Raw genomic sequence first — 13,680 nt, forward strand, 5'->3', positions numbered from 1 at the left:
TATGTAAATGGTATTGTAATATATTTTATATAAATGGTATTATAAAGTTTATGTTTTATATAAATGGTATATATTATTTTATATCTGGCTACTTACACTAAGATTCATACATATTATTGTGTTTGTTGGTACTTCATTCCCTTTTGTTTTGAGTAGCATTTCATTGTTTGAATGTGCAACAACAATATCTTTATCCCTTTACCTGGTAATGGACATCTGGGTTATTTCCACATCTTTGCTATTATAATGCTTCCTGTTTAATTTCTTTTGGTGGAACTATGTTATTATTTCACTTGTATTATTACCTAAAAGCAGAGTTACTAGGGTAATTTACTTGAAAAATCATTCACCAAACATTTTCCAAATTTGATCAAAAACAAAAGCAAACAGAGCTCTAACAAAATCAGTGAAAAATAAACAGGGTAAGTACAAATAAAACCATATAATAACTAACTAGTTTAAAATAAAAGATAAAGAACATATCTCAAAGGTAGCCAGAGGGGGAAAAAAACTTTACCCACAAGGAAAAGCAAAATTGAATTGTCATAAGAAAAACTGAATGAAAAAAGACAGAGGAATGACATCATTACAATGCTGAAAAAACTGGTCACATAAATTCTATATCTAAGAAAAAACTTTTTTGTAAAATTAAAGTGAGCTATAGATTTTTCAAATATACAAAAGTTGGAAGAATTTGTCAGTGGGATATCTGTACTACAATACATGCTAAAGGCTAATGTTCTTGCTGAGGCAACTGTGGTAACCACTGCCTGGCCACCTCACTGCCACCTGCTCAGCTGCCTAAACCATGGACATGCCACTGCCTCTGTGGGTATGTCCTAACCCATCACCTTCGTAACCTTCCAGTACCACCTGTTCTGCTACTTCTTTCTTTGGAATAGCTTAGTTTTACTTCCTAGGTTCTTAATTACACCTTAACTTTTTTTCTTTAAACATCGTAACTGAGATCTTGGGTCATTTAAAGAAATTTATTCTTTGTCATTTGTGCTGAATCGTGCGGTGGTTTGTTTCCTTTTGTGTTTCTTAATATTTTATTGGTTCAGTGGAATCTTAATGCACCCTGGGGGCATGAATTAATGATGCTTTCCTTCAGAGGGTTTCATTTGTTTCTGTTGGGAACTGCTGGGCATTGCTGATTTAGTATCGCATTAGTCCTCTTTGAGGGTCTGGGCTTAAAGTAGGGGACTCTCAGATTCATCCTGCTCAACTTCATGTGGGTCCAAGTTAACACAGCCTTGATTTAGGCATTTATCCTGAGATAACCTGATTTCCATGTTCTCTTACAGTCCATCACTCTCAAATCTTGTTTTAGCTCTCTGTTGCTGTTGTTATTCTCCCTTTCTTCCTTCTTTTATTCTTTCCTTTCTTTTTTCCCCTTACTTCCTTATGTGTTTTCAGGTTATTATAAAGTTTCTTTCAGTGCATCTAGGAATTAGCTATATTGTCATGGGAGGTTCCTTTGAAACTATCCTACTGCAGAGAGTTGCTGATAAGAGCCTAATCTCTAGGCTGGGGATGTCACCCCTCTGCATTTAGTCTCAGTTTTCCCTTTGTGAAATGGAGACGTGAATAAGGCGCCAAGATGATGCTGAGGGTTTTTGAGGCAGTGTTTGTGGACTCACTTTGCAACCATTGGTTACATAGCAGTTAGCATGTAGAAGGTGTCCAGTTATTCCTTGTCAAATGAACCAGTAGATGAACAGAAAGGCTTTACCTCCTGTGGACCTAGAGACAAAAATTACAGAATGTTTTGCAGTTTTCCTCCCTCACTGGAGAGAGTCTTGGCAATGCTGCCCCCCTCCCTGTGAAGACATGCTGGGAGCAAACTAGAAACAAGAGGAAAATGTGAAGAGAATGTTGCTTGTGTATATGGGATGCTACTGAGAATGCTTGAGAAGGGTAAATGGATGAGGATGTAAGAAACGTGCTGACAGGATAAAACACAAGGTGACTAGTGAACTTGAGAACAGCTGTGAAAGGAATGAACACAGAACAATAACAATCATCAATTGCCAGAGGAGAAAATACTGAAATAGTTGTATATTGTTTTTCATCTTAAGCCCCTATTGTGTGCGAAGCAGCTGTATGTGGTACACACACCCTACTTGCCTCACTCTTTCCTCATTGATAAGCCATCAACCATTGTTTTCCTAGATGCTGTTTGCACAATATAACTTTTATTAACTTAAAAGAAAAACAACAACACTAATAGGCTCTCTTACACACATTGTTTTAATTAATACTTAAAACAACACAGTGAAATGAGTACTTTTTAATCCTCCTTTTTGTTCCAGTTAATAGAATTGAACTTACCTTCTTAAAATTATTTCCTTTGATTTTAAGACAAGGTTCAGAGTCTTCCCAGTAGCATTATTTCCTTAGATTGTCTCCTTTGGACCCACAGCTCAGATTTCCCAGCAATAATGGCATAAAACAGATTCCACCTTTTATAAGCCTGGATTCTATGATGAATTTTTTTGTCTTACATGTATCAAGAGGGATTGGGCAGATCTTTAGCGTTTGGAGTTTAATTATTGGTCTGGTTGCTTTTATGGTCTGTTATAGCCTTTCTCTTTGGTTGACAGATGTTTTCAAGAATGTGCTTTTTACTTACTTTCTTTATGCCTTTCTGCAATAATAAATCAATGCCAATTCAGGAGACTTGAATCTTAATGAGAAAACATAGAGAACTAAAAAGTTGTGTTACTCTACAGAATGCATGCCATAAAAACCAGAGGTTTCACAGTTCTGAGTTTGGTAGAAGTAACCTGAGAGAGAAAAGAAATGATCCTTTATGCAATTTAGTGTCCACGGGGTAAAAAACATGGTTTGCAAGTAACTCACATATTACTGAAATTTCTCTTGTTTTTCCTCATAGAAAGAATATTGTATAACATGGTGAACAACACACTCAAAAGCATCCCTCAAGAAAATACAGCTTGTGTTAATGAGGCTACTTTTTTACTGTACCCTTCGGGGGCTTTATGATAAAACATAAAAATATAGCACATTTCAGTGAAAACAATTCTATAAGGGCAAATACGATGCAGTCCAGATGTGTAGCTCCCACATCTAATATAGGAGTGTGTGTGTGTATATGTCTGTGTATATGTGTGTGTGTGTGTGTGTGTGTGTGTGTGTGTATAAACACCTATATATGCATATATGTATATAATTGGGTTGGCCAGAAAGTTTGTTCAGGTTTTTCATAGCATCTTACGGAAAAGCCCGAGCAAACTTTTTGGCCAACCCGATAAATTTAAATTTACAAAAAATTTTAAAATAGTTATTTAAAATGTACATTTTGATGAGTTTTGACATCTTTATATACTTCTATATCCATATATTCACCACAAGCATTTCTGTCACCTCCAAAATTCCTGTGTCCTATCCTAGTGAGACTCCCTCACCCTGTCTAAGCCACCACTGATATGCTTTCCATCTCTAAAGATTTAGATTTGTTTCTGTTAGAGTTTCATGTAAATGGAATCATAAATGTGCACCGTTTTGTGTCTGGCTACCTTTGGTCAGCGTAGAGCTTCTGAGACTCATCCATGTTGCTGTATTTATCTCCAGTTTGTTCATTTTTTTGCTGAATATTTAGTATTCCATTGTGTAACTAGGCCACATTTTAAAGCCCAATAGAAGTTTCTTTACCTCGAATGTCAATGACCTGATCCATTTGGGCTGAACATTTTTTGAATACAGTTTTAATATATTAATTCCCCAAATGAAATGTTTTTATTATGTAGTATATTTATATGCTAATATAGCAAAATATTAAAATACATTGTCTGGTCATTGTAGGCTAAAATCTCAAGAAAATAGGTGGCAAATACTCTCACCTTCCAAAGTGAGGTGCAAAGCTGAATGGAACTTACAAAGCAGGCGGTCAAGAACTGATTTGTTCACTTTTAGTTCACTTGCCACCTCAGTTATCCAAAAGGCATTAGAGAGACCAAGACAGTAGTTGGGAATTCGAGCTGCAGCTTTTTCAAGAGTGGGGTTAGGTAGTCCTTTGGACTCGTGGAGCAGTGGAATCAGTAATTCTTCCTTCTCTTTATGCCAAATGAAACTTCAAGACCACTTGGAAAACTTGATCCTTTGCCCCTGGAGTCTGTCAAGATGCAAAATCTGATACTGGACCTATGCCCAGGAGGTCTAAAAGTGAAGAGTGTGGCTGGACTGGCTTGGGTAGTAGCTGCATTTTAGAAATTTTAGAAGTACCTGTGCTGTGCTCTTATGAATGGTGAGGGAAGGTATGTTTTCTGAGGGTCAAAAGTGTGGGTATCTGTGATATCAGCTGTGGGGTGGGGGTAGTGTGAGGAGGGAGAAGGGAGGGAGAGAGAAAGAAAGAAAGAAAAAGAGAACACCTGAGGTCATGTTAAAGGGACATTGCCCAGGGGGTTGCCTGGAGGGATACTGGAACACCAACAATCAGTAAAAGTGATTACACGTGGAAATTTTCCTGTACAGCCAGAGGTTGAATGAGGGTGTGTTTTCCATGTTAGGGAATGTAGGAAAAGACTGCAACACTTGAATGAAGGGGCTTCTCCACAGAACCCATGAAAGCATTCCATGAGAAAAAGATCCGCTTAAAAATCTAAGTTCATAGAGGCCAGACATGAGCATATGGCATGCCAGTCAACTAAGACCTTTCTGCCTCCAAACCTCTTATACCTCCCCCATCTTCAACCCTGGAGCTGGCAGAAGCAACCTGGTAAATAGGGAAAGAAGAATAAAAGCACAAAGTAGAAAATAAACCAAACACATACCTTTAAAGCAGGTCTAAGCTGGGAGAGGGCAGAAATTTTAACTCTACATGAAGCCTAGATTTTATTTATTTTATTCTTACACCTTTGGATGGATATAGAACTACTGAGTGATGACTGCTTTATGATTTAGAAACAGCATACAAGGAGCAGTTATGAAATAGGCTGGCAGGGGATGTCTTAATGGGCAGTGGGGAAGAAAAGGATAACACTTATTGTTTTCCTCCTGATTGCATTCCGTTAAGCCCATCTTTTTTTTTTTTTTGAGGCCAAATATATTTTAATGAAGTCAAATATCTTCCAATTCAACAGTGTCAGAATCTTCCAGAATATTTTAGGGATAGATTTCTCATTGGAGTGTGTTAAAAATACGATACTGCACATCAAACCACAGAATATTTATTGAATAATAAACTTGTGGCACACAGTCCAGCTGCATTGGTTTTCTTTGCATTTATTCATTTTCCAGTTGGCAACTTCCATCACATTAGCAGAGTAACCAGTAAGTTGTCTTCTATTTTCTAAAAGGTTTTTCCCATCACTATCTGCATCACTCAGAGTCTTACAGGTACAAAAGCTGAGTTTAGGGAGTTGCTAAAATTCACCTGTCAGACCAAACTGAGATTGGTCCTTGGCTGCTTGTTCCCCCATTTGAGCCGAAGTCTCTAGCCTGGACACACCTCTTTCATGGGCACAACTAGGGAATAGAAAAATGGCAACATTTCTACAGCTCATAATATAACCTGTCTGAAGGGTTTCCCTACTCACAGACCCCTTTATTTACTGCAAGTTAAGCCTCACTGTTAAACAATACATTCTGAAACTATGAAACTGGGCGTGATGCCTAACACAACACAGCATCACAACTGTGATGGCACCAGGATGGCTTGAGGATTGGGTGCAATGAAACAGGGAAGGTTCAATCGCCACACTTGCTATTTCCTGTCTTCTTCCCATCCTCACACCAGATTGTTTCTACCATCCCTGTGAGGTTGTCTTGCTTGGCTGCAAGGTTTTAAAACACCAAAGACAAAATTATGAGTGATTACTTACAGGTACATCAGACTATGTATTTACGTACACAAGCACTGGAAGGGAACACAGAATACTAAAGACAATTGATGGGGTAAGACTGTGGGTAATTTTTCTTTCTTCTTCTTTTTTAACTTGCATTTGTGCAATAAATTAAAAAGGAGGGAAAATCTAATCAGAGCAACAGGTGAGGAGGGGGGAAACTAGGTAAGTCTCCTTGGAGAACAAAAAATATATTTCAAATACAATAGCCCTCCCATTTGACTTATGGCTCAGGTGACTAAAACACAGTTTGAAGCAGTAACTCTAATAGGCTGAAAATAAAATACTTTTAGCCCTTTTATTCTTCCCTCCTCTTTCCCAAGGAACATGCTACTGAAGCTATTCTTTGGCAGATCTTTCCTGAAAAAACCTTGATGAAAGATATGATAAAGTTCTGAAATAAAGTAATATATTTTCTTTCATTTACTCAACAAGCATTTGTTGAGTATCTACTCTGTGGAGGAGACAGGAGAATCCAATGAAAATCCACAACATTCATATATCACAAAATTGCTGCATTTAAACTACCTTGCCTACTGAATGAAAATCAGAGGACAAACCCATTCAGTCTCTAGGAACCAGTAACAAAAAGTAATGTTCTTAGAGAACAAAATTTTTATTTAAAAAAATTTTTTTGGCCACCTGCACAGCTTGTGGGATTTTAGTTCCCTGACCAGGGATTGAACCCCAGCCCTCGGCAGTGGAAAACACTGAGTCCTAACCACTGGACCACCAGGGAATTCCTGAGAACAAAATTTTTAAATGGGGAATATAAATTTAGGTTTTATTACACAAGGAAGTGGATGGATTATGACTCACAAATTTGGGACCTAGTTTCCTTTTAACTTTTGGAAATAATACATTTATTAGGCTAGGCAACAATGATCCCAACACATGCAAAATTCCAGCATTCCCAAAGCGCCCCGAAAGATATTTATTTGTTTATTTAAAATTTTTTAAATTTTTAATACTTTTTCAATATCCACTAGCCATTGCGTGACACACCAGCCGCCTCCCCAAGGAGCTTGAAGGTGAGGGGAGATGCCCAGTCTTGCCCACCACTTCCAGAGGCCCAGGCCAGCCACGGAGCCCTCAGGTTTGGGGACAGTCCCACCAGCCACTTGCTATTCATGCTTCCCCAGGAGTTGCTGAAACCCAGGTCACAGTTTGCCGTGGACTTGCAGACAACGGTGTCCAGAGGGCTCGTGTTTTACACAGGCACTAAGAACTCCTTTATGGCTCTGATCTTTGCACTGGGCGCAGGAGGGAAAAAACTGAAGCTCAAAAGCAAAGTGCAGTGACGGGAAGTGGCACACGGTGGCATTTGGGCAAGATGGAGAAAGGGGGCACTTGGTTGTGGATGGTCTGAGGGCCCGGGAGGGAAGTTTGCCCGGAAATTCCACCGTCAGCCTCAGAGCATCAGTTTACCTGGGATCGTCTCCATTAGGAAAACCAAAGACCCTCCCCCAAAAGAGCTTTGTGGGATACCTGAGGAACTTTCAGTTGGATTTGAAACCCCTGGACACCGCTTCTGCAAGCTTTGGGGTGTCTCCCTGCTTGGATGGCTCTTTGGAGAAAGGCATCTATTTTTCTCAAGAAGGAGGTCATGTCATCCTAGCTAACTCCGTGCTTTGGGGGCCAGAATTTAAGCTTGTTTTCAGCATTTGCCCGAGAAGTCTCACTGGAATTCTAATTCCCATTGGAAGTCAACCCAGGGAGCACTTATGTGTTTATATGGAGGCAGGAAATGTCACGGCCTCTGTGGGCAGTGAGGCAGGTGGGATCCTGACATTGGTCACACCAAAGCAATCTCTGTGTGACGGACAGTGGCACTCAGTGACAGTCACCATAAAACAGCACATCCTGCAACTGAAACTGGACGCAGAGTATACTTCCACCGCTGGACGGCACCCCATCCCCACTGCCTGCACGCAGGAGCATCTGCACATTGGAGGTGTCCCAGCTAATTTGAAAACCCTGAAGCTTCCTGCGTGGAAATCCTTTCTTGGCTGCCTGGAGAATATTCAAGTCAACCACATTCCTGTCCCTGTCACTGAAGCCGCAGAAGTTCGGGGGGCTGTCAGTCTGAATGGTTGTCCTGACCACTAACTCAAACCCATCACAAGGCAAGGAAGTTCACCTCCGGAAGCACTGATTACCCAACGCCCCTCCCTCTTCCCTCTCAAGGTCGTTCTTGACTTAAGACACCATCCCGATGGGTTTATTAGCAAATCTCATTTTTAATTCCAACCACACATACCCATCACTTTGGCATTCAGTGCTACATATATATTTTACATAAAAATCCCATTTCTTGAAGAGGATGAACAAATCCTTACATGCTTCTGGTAATATCATTTTCCACTAAAAGTTTGATGTCTTTTAAAAGAACATTATTTTCCATTTTTCAAAGCACTTCAAAAACACAAAAATTCCACATGTGCCAAGATGCTTCAATCCATGGGGTTAAAAACTGCAGTGTACTCCCCCCAAAAAAACTTTTTTAAAAAAATAAACTTTAAAATGTTATAAAGAGAGGGGGAATTTTATAACAGCAAAGTCAGAAATTCCCCATCACTCAGATAATTTAAATTTATCCTAGCCACATATAATGCAGCTCAAAACAACCTTAACAAAAACAGCCAAAACTTCTACTATCCCCTCCCCCTTCGCTCATATGTCCTAACAACTAAACTTTAACAAAAGGAGGGAAGGAAAAAGATCACGATCTCACAGTCCCAGAATTTTCCTTTTATCCCAAACTTAAAAGCCAACAGTAGCCATAAAAAAGTGAGAAGGTGAGGGGTTCTGTATGAAGTTACAGATTAAACTGAATGACAGATGTAAAAAATAAACTGAAAAGTTTAACAGTGCTTAAAATGAAATCTGCTTATTACAAAGGACAGACTTTAAAAACATTTAACATTATTTTAGCTTCATCCTTATGAAGCAGCCAAGTTAAAACAATGAAAACAATGACTCATTATATTTTTCCTTATTAAACTCCTGACCATTGTTGACTCCCATCCATTTCTAGTATTCAAATAATGATCTAAACACAGCTCAGATGGAAATAATGTACTTACATTGGCACAACAGGAGACTTCCCAATATTTTATATTTGAAGTAACCATTTTTAATTAACCTATTAAGAATTTTAAAACTAATGTTCACATTTTCAATTCAACAAGTCTGTGGGTTAGTTTGCTTTTTGGTTTGTTTGTTGGTTTTGGGGTGGAGGTAGGGACTAAAATCAAAACACATTACTTCCAGAGCTGACAATAATATTGTAATATACAAGTCAACCTTCAAATTCTAGATTTGCTTTTTTCAGCCATGCCTTCATTTTGTTAGCAAAAGTGGCCTCCTTCCTGTGTGTTTCTATCAAGCCCATTTATAACACCTTCAACATAGAGGAATGATAATTTCTCCCAAGTTCAGTTGGTATGGGTTGGGGAGTGGGCACCATGTAGAGCTAATGGGAGCACTGTCCCGTGGTGTGAAAGTGCAGTTTCTCACCTCACCAGCACCTTCTCTCAATGCCACCTCCCCCAACGCAGTAGAGTTTCATTCATAACTTGGATTTTTAAACCAGAAGTTTGTTTTGGTCAATCCAAAATAACCCAAAGAGCTTGCTAAAGTTAGATCAATAAGCAGCTTTTTATAGAAGGACTGAAAGAATTAAATAGAAGGCACAGTAGCACTGTAAAGCTTTATCAGATCATGATCATCTTTTTGTGTGTATATATGGAACTCAAACTTTCTTTTTTGTTGTTAAAAATGTCTGATGAACAATCAGAAAATCCTTATTTGTCCTCTTTCCCTTTAGTTTTTCTGTATACCATCTCTTGAAAACTGGCCAGAATCTTGTTTTCTCTCTCTCGTCTCTCTTCTTGGTTAAAGGATGCAAGGGCTCTCTTCTCATCAGCACTATAGATCTGGTTCTCTTTTCGCAGTCGCACAGCCTCCATTCGGCGATGCCTGCTACCACTCATTACATAACCTGAGCATTCAAATGATGCAATTTCTTCACTTGTCAAGCCAATTTCACCTCTTCGTGGGATACGTTTTCCAGCTTTTACATATTCAGCCATAGCTGCACCTTCACCAGGTAACAGAGCATGGCCATAGTTCAGGGGTTTATCATCTTGAGAAGCAAGTGTTTTGGGAGCCTCTGGGCCAATCAAATCTGAGAGTTCTTCAGGCTTTGATCGATCCTTCCAGGGATTCTCCAGAAACTCTTCTTGGGACTCTTTAGAACTTGAATCACTGGAATCTTTTCTGCCCTTCTTAGACTTCTTTTTCTTATATTTCTTCGATCTGCGTTTCTTCTTCTTTTCCTTTTTCTTGGCTTTCTTTGATCTCCTTTTTGTATCTTCATCACTGGAGTCTATTTCAGAATCAGAGTCACTGTCACTATCATCAGAATACTTCTTGTGTTTTCTTTTAGATGATTTTTTCTTCCTCCTTTTCCTGGATCTTTCTTTTGAATGACTAGACTTCTTTTCTTCTTCTGAAGTAGAAGCTGAAGTGGTGCTTTTCTTTGGCTCTTCATCCTCTACTGGTGTATGTTCATCAGAGTCTGGTTCTGGATTCTTTGGAGAAAGTCCCCATACTTCAGGAGCTCCCAATTCTCCAATCCTCTCTCTCTCACTTACTCTCTTCTGCCGCAGGCTCTCTTCCCTCTCCTTGTCCAGGAGGCTAGGCCATGGCTTGTTGCTCCCGTAGGGGCGTGAGTAGCCGCCATAATAGGCGGACGAGGAGGCCGAAGCGAAAGGGGCGCCCCGTGGCGTGGAGGGCCGCTCTCGAGAGTGTGACGGCGAGCGGGCGCGGTAGGATTGGTTTCGGGAGCCTTGGCTGGGGCCACTCAGTCGATGGTTAACGCCATTCCGGTCCCCGGACCGAGAGCAAGAGTGCGAGCGAGAGCGGCAGCCCCGCGGAGAGCGAGAGGATTTGCTGGGCTTAGGGCTCTTCCCGGAGCCCGAGGCCTCCCACTCGAGGCTGCAGGAGCCAGACACCGAAGCCATAGCTGCTGCTGGGTCTCTGAAGCCGTGGGAGAAGGGGGCGCTCTCGAGATGGGAAGATGTCCGTTGCCTTCGCTCCCAGGACCAGCAGCCGCGACACCACCCGAACCCGAGAAAACCTTGGAAGCAGTTCCGAATACGTTGGCAAATTCCTTCCGTTAAGCCCGTCTTGTTCAAAATTCATGTCATTTGAGTATAATTATATTGTGTATAGTAAAAGATAGCAATTTATTTTCTAAAGTAGAGTTTACTGGCCAAAACACAAAATGACTAACCATAGCTACCAGTTGTGTGTTAGCAGTATGAAAGCATTGCTATGATCTCTTATGAAACACACTGTCATATCCATGTAATAGGTAACCACCATGCCATCATCAATGGGTTATTCACAGCCTGGTAGATCTACCTATTTTCATATACCATACAGTAGAGCAAATAATGATTTAATTTTTAAAAATGACTTAGTTAATAAAATGGATGATTGTGAAAATAATATCTTTTAGAAGAATTTACAGTTTGAAATATTCCAGTGGGTAGCCCCCTAGATATGTAATCTTCTTTTGTATCCAGAGTCATTTTCTAGGTAATTCTCCAGAAGTATCAGCTCTGATAATGATACATACTGGCTGACAGAGAGTGTTTACAATGGCAATAGGTGTTTCTAGGTAAGCAGCTGGGATTCTTGCTCCACGTGGGTGGATGAATTGTGGTTTGGGGTGGTTCATTTGATTTGGAGCAGAACCCCAAGGAGCAATTGGCTTCATCTCATGGCAAGAATAAGGTGGCAAGAGGTAGGTGAGCTACAAGATCCTTGGGCGAGTGAAGGGACTGGAGTGCCCAATCACAGAGGAGTCAGAAGATAACTAGGTCCAGGTAGACATGCAGGTAATTGTTGTCCACTCCACATGCTCTAGATACCAGGAGTGAAGCAGCAGAAGTAATTGCAGAAACTACTTATTATATGTGGGGAATTAAGATTTCATCTCTATCATGTCACCAATAGTGCTTTTTCAAGGTCATTCATAACCTACGGGTGGAAGAAGCCAGTGATCTTCTCTCAGTCCTCGTGTTACTATCTTATTTTCATATTTTGATACATTTAATCCTTCCTTCCTTGAAACATTTTATTCACTGTGCTTTTCTGGTACACATTTTCAGGATCCTCCTTCTATCTCAATTGCCATTCCTTCTCTGTCTCCTTTACTGTTTTGGAGTGGCTTATATTGGATTTTTTTTTTTTTTCTGGAAAAAAAAATGGGAATGGCATAGGTCTCCATCTGCATACTTATTTTATTCTCTAACCAAATGTATTCTCTAACCACCCCATGTTTTAAAATACCGTATATTCGCTGACAAACATCCCAGTGTATCTTTATCCTTGACCTTTCCTTGAATTCTAGTATCATATCCAACTGCCTGCTCAACATGCCACCTGGATGATGTTTACCTTCAAATCTGCTATTCCCCTGGTCTCCTTTTCTCAGTAAATGGTAACTTTAGTGCTCAGAGTAGAAAAAAATGTAAGGTCATTCTGGCATCCTCTTTTTCGCTGACATTGTACATCTGTTATGGGCTGAACTGTGTCCCTGCAAAATTCATTTGTTGAAGTCTTAACCCCTCAGTACCTTGAAATGTGACTGTATTTGGAGATAGGAACTTCTTTAAAAAGGTAATTAAGGTAAAATGAGGTCATGTGGGTGGGCCCTAATTCAATATGATTGGGATCCTTATAAGGAGAGATTAGGACACAGACACTCACATAGGAAAGACCGTGTGAAGACACAGGGAGAAGATGGCCATCCGCAAGCCAAGAAGAGAGACCTCAGAAGAAATGTATCCTGCTGACACCTTGTTCTTGAACTTCCAGCCTCCAGAACTGTGAGAAAATACATTTCTGTTGCTTAAGCCACCCAGTCTGTGGTATTTTGTTGTGGTAGCCCTAGAAAGCTAATACAACATCGAATCAGTCAGCAAATTCTCTTGTTTCTAATTGAAAACATATCTCCCAAATCTGATCATTTTCCACCACCTCCTGTGTTTCTCTTATGGTCTAAGTCACCACAACTTTTATTTGGCTACTCTAATACCTTCTCAACTGAAAACACTATTTTCTTTCTTTCCCTTTTAAACTATTTCTATTCAGCAGCCAGAGTGGTTCACCAAAACCTCATGGCTTCCCAGGATAAAATAAAACATTCTTACTCTGGATTATAAGGCCTTACATGATTTTTTTCACTCCCTCCCCCCTGCCAATCTTTCATTATCTTTCATCACTTTCTTTGTGGCTTCCTCTTTTCTCCTTCCTGTTTCTTGAGTTCTTCACCACTCATCTCTCTGCCTTACAGAACCTTCCTCTCTTACTTTCTATAAGTCTTTGCTCAAATATTGTCTCACTAAAGGGAAGTTCATGATTATACCATGTAAAATGACATTCCTGTTCCAGTCACTCTCAATCTCCTTTCATGCTTTATTTTTCTTTGTAGCACTTCTCAAATTAAATACTTATTAATTTTAGTCTGCCCCTCTAGAATGTAAACTCCAACATTGGCAGTAATTTTATTTTATTTAACTGCTTCATTGTCGGCCCTTATCATAGTACCTGGCACATGGTCAGTGCTCAAAAAATACTTGCTGATAACTGAATTAATGTCTACTGCTGTGCTTACTACAAGATTGACTCAGGAAAGGGACATAATGGTATACTGAGGGCGTTCGTGCTTGTGTTTGGGACAAAATGCAAAACTCAGGGAATGATGTTGAATTGTAAACACAGTTTTGATAGGTTAAAT

The 13,680-nt window shown here is 39.9% G+C and overlaps 1 pseudogene; it reads right to left on the minus strand.

Annotated features, from left to right (window-relative positions):
• Positions 1-9,564: 9,564 nt before the first annotated feature.
• Positions 9,565-10,894, minus strand: LOC131759529 (NF-kappa-B-activating protein pseudogene; annotated as a pseudogene).
• Between the last annotated feature and the right edge of the window lie 2,786 nt (positions 10,895-13,680).

This window comes from Kogia breviceps, chromosome 7 (assembly GCF_026419965.1).
Source record: "Kogia breviceps isolate mKogBre1 chromosome 7, mKogBre1 haplotype 1, whole genome shotgun sequence".
NCBI lineage: Eukaryota > Metazoa > Chordata > Mammalia > Artiodactyla > Physeteridae > Kogia > Kogia breviceps.